The sequence below is a fragment of the Neodiprion pinetum genome, chromosome 6 (assembly GCF_021155775.2).
Source record: "Neodiprion pinetum isolate iyNeoPine1 chromosome 6, iyNeoPine1.2, whole genome shotgun sequence".
In the NCBI taxonomy this organism is placed as follows: domain Eukaryota; kingdom Metazoa; phylum Arthropoda; class Insecta; order Hymenoptera; family Diprionidae; genus Neodiprion; species Neodiprion pinetum.
The window spans coordinates 5,999,332-6,007,049 of NC_060237.1; the positions used below are offsets into that span (position 1 = coordinate 5,999,332).

At 40.3% G+C, this 7,718-nt stretch overlaps 1 protein-coding gene and 1 long non-coding RNA gene across 8 annotated transcripts in view; one reads left to right on the forward strand and one right to left on the reverse strand.

The window, feature by feature from the left end:
- Positions 1 to 7,718, forward strand: part of TpnT (Troponin T, skeletal muscle) — an 82,516-nt gene that overhangs the window by 57,411 nt on the left and 17,387 nt on the right. The gene's annotated exons all lie outside the window — the stretch shown is intronic.
- LOC124222213 (uncharacterized) lies at positions 2,165 to 7,646 on the reverse strand. 5 transcript variants are annotated; one of them, XR_011177494.1, is made up of 7 exons: positions 6,832 to 7,646; positions 5,308 to 5,480; positions 4,964 to 5,049; positions 4,659 to 4,792; positions 4,301 to 4,424; positions 3,626 to 3,734; positions 2,165 to 3,503 (listed from the first exon to the last, which is right to left on the reverse strand). It is a non-coding gene; the product is annotated as an uncharacterized lncRNA (long non-coding RNA). The 5 variants fall into 5 exon arrangements; XR_011177493.1 differs by lacking the exon at positions 6,832 to 7,646 and adding an exon at positions 5,539 to 5,718 and having other exon boundaries at positions 5,308 to 5,451; XR_011177491.1 differs by lacking the exon at positions 6,832 to 7,646 and adding an exon at positions 5,539 to 5,718.

Sequence of the window (7,718 nt, forward strand, 5' to 3'; positions counted from 1 at the left end):
GGACTGACAGCTACCGAATTTGGGTTTGCGCGAAAAACGAATTGAAATAATATATTGTAAACGTGAACCAGGAACCACGGAGCGCTTATCCTGGAAGTCGAGAAATTTTATTAGCGGACTGACAGCTACCGAATTTGGGGTTGCGCGAAAAACGAATTGAAATAATTTATTGTAAACGTGAACCAGGAACCACGGAGCGCTTATCCTGAGAGTCGAGAAATTTTATTAGCGGACTGACAGCTACCGAATTTGGGTTTGCGCGAAAAACGAATTGAAATAATATATTGTAAACGTGAACCAGGAACCACGGAGCGCTTATCCTGGAAGTCGAGAAATTTTATTAGCGGACTGACAGCTACCGAATTTGGGGTTGCGCGAAAAACGAATTGAAATAATTTATTGTAAACGTGAACCAGGAACCACGGAGCGCTTATCCTGAGAGTCGAGAAATTTTATTAGCGGACTGACAGCTACCGAATTTGGGTTTGCGCGAAAAACGAATTGAAATAATTTATTGTAAACGTGAACCAGGAACCACGGAGCGCTTATCCTGGAAGTCGAGAAATTTTATTAGCGGACTGACAGCTACCGAATTTGGGTTTGCGCGAAAAACGAATTGAAATAATTTATTGTAAACGTGAACCAGGAACCACGGAGCGCTTATCCTGGAAGTCGAGAAATTTTATTAGCGGACTGACAGCTACCGAATTTGGGCTTGCGCGAAAAACGTATTGAAATAATTTATTGTAAACGTGAATCAGGAACCACGGAGCGCTTATCCTGGAAGTCGAGTTTCACCGCGTAGCGGACCCGAAGCGCGGGATCCGGGAGGTTGAGAACCCGGTACTCGAAATACGTAGCGGACCCGAAGCGCGGGATCCGTGAGGTTGAGAACCCGGTACTCAATATTTGCGGAGCGCGACTCTCATGCGACCGCTCTACCGCGCGGTTGTTTCCCGACTGAGGAATTCGGCTAGCTGATTTTGAATTGGTGACGTCACTTTCTGAACGTCCGACATCCAAACTATGGTTTCGAACTTTGATACTATGTATGATGATGTATGATGTACGATGTATGATGTATGATGTATGATGATATGATATGATGTATAATGCTTTTAGTTTTCACGTTTCATACAAGAAATACACACTTCATCTCTCCTGCCGATTCCAGATTCAAGCGGCCAGGCCCTTCCATTGTCAGCCGGTGACTAAATAAATATCCTTCAGTTAACGGGTCAGCTAATAAACGCAGTCGTTCTGCGACAGTTGGATGATGAAAAATTTCGCTCCTATCTTTCAAATGTGTGTTGAAATACACTCGAAGTGTTAAGAAGCGTCGTTCTTTCTCTCCCTATCACCTTTCTAGGTCTTTAAATCACTACGCAGCGTTAAATACTATCTCATATACGAAGCATCCATTTCATCTCGTTCAAAATTAGCGCATCCGTGATGTATTGCAGTTACTCTGAATTTTTTTCCATCCGAATACTTTTCGAAAAACATTTCTGCTCCTCCACCCAACGCAGATACTTCACTTGCGACCAGCTAAAACAGCGTTTCGATTCTATGCCTATGAAAATTCAAGATCGAGAGAGCAAATGAAAAGTTGTTGGAATAATTATGAATACTAATGTTATGGAATACATCGAGCGCGCGTCGAATAGAATACCATTTCGAAATGAATAATTCTTCTCTTTTCATATCATAGCTGATCTAGTAATATAGTTGAATAGGATGGTTGGAGGTGTTCGAAAATGGTAGGACATTTGAAAAGTTAAAGTCGACGATGATCCAGTGCATCAATTTTTTCGTTACAGATTTTCTTTTCCCATGAGGCATAGAGTATTCAACAACGATAATGCAGTCCTTAAAATTCATCATTCATCTCTGTCTGGAAAGCTAATTCGCAAGGCGTGGTATTCTAGATATGTCAAAACTAAGCTAGCGGCACGTGTTTGCATTGTTAGAAAAATACCCGTACTCTACATACACTGTTTCTAATCTTTTGCTACATTTGGTTTAATCCCCATGCTTCCACAGCACGAATAGTCGGAAATGTTTTTGATTATCCATAATAAAATAAAAGAAGTAAGAAAGCTTAAATTTATTGTTAAAGCTCCAATGAATACATCAAACTGCGGTCGAATCAATTCATTTATTATTCGCACATGACCTTTGTATATTTGATAAATTATTCCTAAATACATTGAAACATATGTATTTATAATGAAATATCATGCAATGGGCTGTGTAAACTATAAACTATAATTTCTATCAAATAGCTGCTTTCGTGTCAACAGGGCTTTGAGACTCAGTTAAGTTGGATCTCGATTTTTGCCATCGTATGTAGGACATTGGGTTACAAGAACAAATGCGAATTACGAAGAACTCGGTATTAGAGATAAGGATATTTTAGTTCAAGTATACCTATACACAGAAATCCGTATGTGAATATACTAAAACCTCTGTGTTTATTATAAAAATCTACTTTTAAACGTGTGGATACATGTATACATATACACACGCATAAGTATACATATACATATATACACATACATGTACATAAATAATTGCCAAGAAATCAGAAACACTCACAACTTGTCGCAAATAGAGTAAAACGTAAGGTTAATAATATACAAATTACACAAGCACACCATAAAACGTGGCAAGGGTAATCCTAGTGCAGTGATTGTATAAACTGAAGAAATATACATTTACATATACATGATATAAATTAATAGTCTAGAAAAGAGTATTTAAAGAGCTTATCTAATTCTGATCTTGTCACAGTAGATCATTAACATAATCAATATACGGCTAAAGCTGTATTAGCTACATTCACTATTAGAGATAATATTTTTTATCCATTTTTATAGTTATTTAATTTCTTGTACAACAATTTTTCAAACTTCACCGCAAAATGCCCAACGAGTTCTCGTAGTGCAAATACGAGTCCAATTACCTTACAGATGGCATTACATTGATTTTTGCCTTCTCGCGTCGAGTTATAAATACAGATAAATCTCAATGTGAGCTCATTTCTATAAGATTTATTGCAGTGCTATATTCGTAGCTGTACCTGATATTCTATATTATATACTGTCCTAAATTTTAAACACACAGCACAACAATGGCTGAAAACACAATGGCAAGAAGAGAGGAGCAATCTTCATCTTAATAAATCTTTTCTTCTTCATACGTAGCACAGCGATGTCACGTCGGAGGATATGTACTAGTGGATCACTAGGTGTGGCACAGAACTGAAACATAATTGTGTTGAAAATCTTTAACATCTCTCACAGAAAGTAGGTACGTTGCCAGACCTTATATACCAACAATGAATATTCATGGAGGCTATATTCATAAATACTTACAAAAGTAAGCTAATATTAATAATAATAATACTCAGCTATTAAAGTTTCGCTGAGCGCTCCGACCAAGGATTCCATTTCACCGAGAAGCTCTGTTAATTAATTGGCCAGTTGACAGCTGACGCAGTTCTGAAATCAATTGTCAACATGAAATTCCAACTTCAATCAAGACCGTGCAAACATAGATGTTTTGATACAAATGAAGACAAGGCGATATTAGTATACAAGTTAAGAATTCTTGATCTTATTACTTTCTCCGTAGAAAGGTGATCCTAGAACCTCCTTACTTCTTTCCAAAGTTTCATCCACATCCAGTAGAGATCCTTCGGAGTCAGCAGACCGTTCCATTGACGGACTTTCCTGCAATGCGGAATATTAAAAATTAGTTATATCTTGCAATTACAACGTTGAAGAAAAATGATTAAGATATAAGCGCCAGTTAAGAAAGTTCCTGACTAAAATTACTCTGAGTAAATAATATGATTTAAAAAGAGCAGAAGAAGGCGGCAGGGTGTGGTAGGAGGTGGACGGAGATGGTTGGTGGTGTTTGGCGGGGGCAGGAGGGGGTAGGAAGTGTTTGGCGGTGGTTGGAAGTGAGCGGCGGTAGTCGAGGAAATCGAGGACGACGAGGACAACGAGGCGGCGGAGGAAGAAGAGGACGGGGACGAGGTGAACGAAGAGGACGAAGGTGGTCGGAGGTGGGAGGAGGTGGTTGACTACTTCTGATACTAATTCTTCTCCTGATCCTGCACCTACTCTTGATCCTTCTCCTATTTGTACTTCTACTGCTACTCCTACTCCTACTCCTACTACCACTCCTGATCCTATTCCTGATCCTACTCCTACTCCTCCTTCTGAACCTACTTCTATTCCTCCTCCTGATCCTGATCCTACTTCATCAAATATTATAAAAATGTTGAACTCACCGAGCACAAACCCTCATCTTCCTCGTCCACCTTGTTCTCCTAGTCTTCCTCGTCCTCCTCCTCGTCCACCTCCGACCACCGCCTACCACCTCCAACAACCACCGATAACCACCTCAGGTCATTCCTGGAATAGTGATAAATATTTTCAGTATAAAAACACGTCAAAAATATCGTGTAAGGATTGATATAAATGATTAATTAATTAATATTAATAAAATTTATTTGCGCATTTGAAGCTGCTGAATATGTGCTTGCGCGAAAAATGAATTGAAACAATTTATTGTAAACATGACAAGTTCGAAAAATTTTAGAATACAATTAAAATTGCCATTGAATATTATAAAAATGTTAAACTCACCGAGCACAAATCCTCGTCCTCCTCGTCCATCTTGTTCTCCTCCTCTTCCTCGTCCTCCTCCTCGTCCACCTCCGACCACCTCCAACCACCGCCAACTACCTCCAACAACCACCGATAACCACCTCGGGTTATGCCTGGAATAGTAATAAATATTTTCAGTTGACGAACACATCAAAAATATCATGTAAGGATTAATATAATTAATTAATTAATCAATAATATAATAAATTTTATTAGCGCATTTATAGATACCGATAAAATATGATTACAAATGCCACTAAGTATTACATAAATATTAAACTCACCGAGCACAAATCCTCGTCCTCCTTCTCGTCCACCTCCGACTACTTCCAACGACTACCGATAACCACCTCGGGTTATACCTCGAATACTAATAAATATTTTCAGAACACATCAAAAATATTGTGTAAGGATTAATATAATTATTTTATTGACATATTTTACCGAGAAGATTGTGAGCAAATTATGAAACATTATAGAAATTTTATTGGCGCATTGATAGCCACTGAATTTGGACTTGTGCGAAAAATGAATTTAAAGAATTTATTGTTAACATGACAAGTTCAAAATATTTTAGATAAAATATAATTACAATTGCCATGAAATATTATGAAAATCTTATACTCACCGTGCAGAAATCCTCGTCCTCCTCGTCTCCCGTGATCGCCAGCAAGCACCCCTAACCACCTCCGTCCTCCTCGTCCACCTCGCACTCCTTGTTCTCTTCGTCTTCCTTCACCTCCTCGTCCTCCTCGTCCTTCTCGTCATCTCTCTGAAGTCAAGTTTCACCGGGTATCGGACCTGAAGCGCAGAAACCACTAAGCTTGTCCATGAAGTCGAGGTGCACAAAGTAACGTACCCGGGACACAGAAACTACGGCGCGCTCGTCCCTTAAATCGAGTTTCACCAGGTAGCGGATCCGCAGCGCAGGATCCAGGAGGTAGAGAACCCGGCACTCGAAATCTGCGGAGCGCGAATCTCGTACGTCCGCTCTATTGCACGGTTGTTTCCAGACTGAGAAATTCGGCTAGCAGATTTTCAAGCAGATCGATGACGTCAAGAGAAAAAAAATGTCGGGTAACGTCACTTTCTGAACATCCGACATCCAAACTTTGATTTCGAACTTTAATACTATTTATCATGTATCATGATGTATGATGTATGATGTATGATAATATGATATGATGTATAATGATTTCAGTTTCTACATTTCAGACAAAAAATACGCACTTTATCTTTCCTGCCGATTCCAGACTCAAGCGGCTAGGCCCTTCGATGGTCAGCCGTTGACTAAAGATATATTCTTCAGTTAACGGGTCAGCTAATAACGCTACCGTTCTGCGACAGTTGAATGATAAAAATGTTTGCTCGTACCTTTCAAATGTGTTCAAATACATCGGAAGTTTGAAGAAGCTTTGTTCTATCTTTCCCTATCCAAAAAAAAAGAAAATCGCCGACAATCACCTTTTTAGGTCTTTTAATCAGGACAATGCATTAAATACTGTCTCATATACGAAGCATCCATTTCATCTCGTTCAAAATTAGCGCATCCGTGATGTATTACAGTTACTCTGAATATTTTTCCATCCGAACACTTTTCGAAAAACAATTCTGCTTCTCTACCCAACGTAGATACTTCACTTGCGACTAGATAAAACAGCGTTTCGATTCTATGCCAGCGAAAGTTTAAGATCGAGAGAGCAAATGAAAAGTTGTTGGAATAATTATGAATACTAATGTTATGGAATACATCGAGCGCGTGTCGAATAGAATCTCATTTTAAAATGAATAATTCTTCTATTTTCAAAAGCCGTATTATTGTAGACAATCTAGTTTGTCTCTTAGAAAATTATAAAATTTATAGTATGCATCACGTATTAATCCTAATTGTATCATATAATATCAATATCGTACATGGACCGCATATGCATATATACTTTTTGGTCTCTGCATCGTTATCATATCTGATCTGTTATCATTTATGATGTATGTATAAATTTTTCTCTCGGGTACCTATACTTCAATTGAATTACTGTTTTGCTACGAATTTTGGAAGAAATTTATTCTCGTTATTAATTTCTTGTATCGCCGACAAGTCGGTAACGCTTCAACTCGATAAGTACACACAGGCTAAGTACTAGCTTGGGCTTACCATTGCGAAGACTGTGTTACTCGGAAGGTGAATGCAGCCAGCATCATGTCGAAATCGGTAACTCTCTGATGTTCTGCAATAAGTTCTCAACTCTACAGCTGGAACATCTCAGGGAGCGAAAGCGTACGACGATTTTCGGTTGTCACCAAAGCCCATTAGGGCAACCGTCTTTATATTGTTCAGTCAACGTAGGGGGTGTTTGAAGGAGGTTGGTGGTGATCGGAGGAGGTCGAGGAGGACGAGGACAACGATTACAACGAAGGGGGGTGGAGGAGGTGGATGAGGAGGACGAAGGTGGTCGGTGGTGGTTGGAGGTGTTCGAAAATGGTAGGAGGCGGTAGGGGGTGGTAGAAGGTGGTCGGAGATGGTCGGAGGTGGTAGAGTAAGGTAGGAGGTGTTCGGAAATGGCAGGAGGTGGTCAGAGCTAGCAGGAGGTTGCAAGAGGTGGTTGGTGGCGGTAGGAATTGGTCGGCTGCGGCAGGGGGTGCTAGGAGTCGGACGGAAATGATAGAAGGTGTTTGGTGGTGGCTGGCGGTGAGCGGAGGTGGTCGACGACGACAAAGGTGGTCGGAGGTGATTGGCGGTGGACGCGGCTCCGCTTTTGCTCACGGTGATGACCGAGCTGATCGACATTTCTAAGTCGCAGTTGACAAGTAGTCTGACGTACTCGCTTTGTACCGACTCGATCTCAAGCTTCTATACCGACACTACTTTGGCTGCTACGAATGTCGGTGCGAGCTCGTTGGGTAGAGTCGATACGCTTTCAGGCCCACCTGAGCCCGCCTGCCCGCCGAAAACTGCACAAAAATTTACCCAGGAGTATCAGTCTTCGTGTTCTTCAGTCAACGACTTGTGTCAAGATCTTACCAACGGAGACTTAATATTGA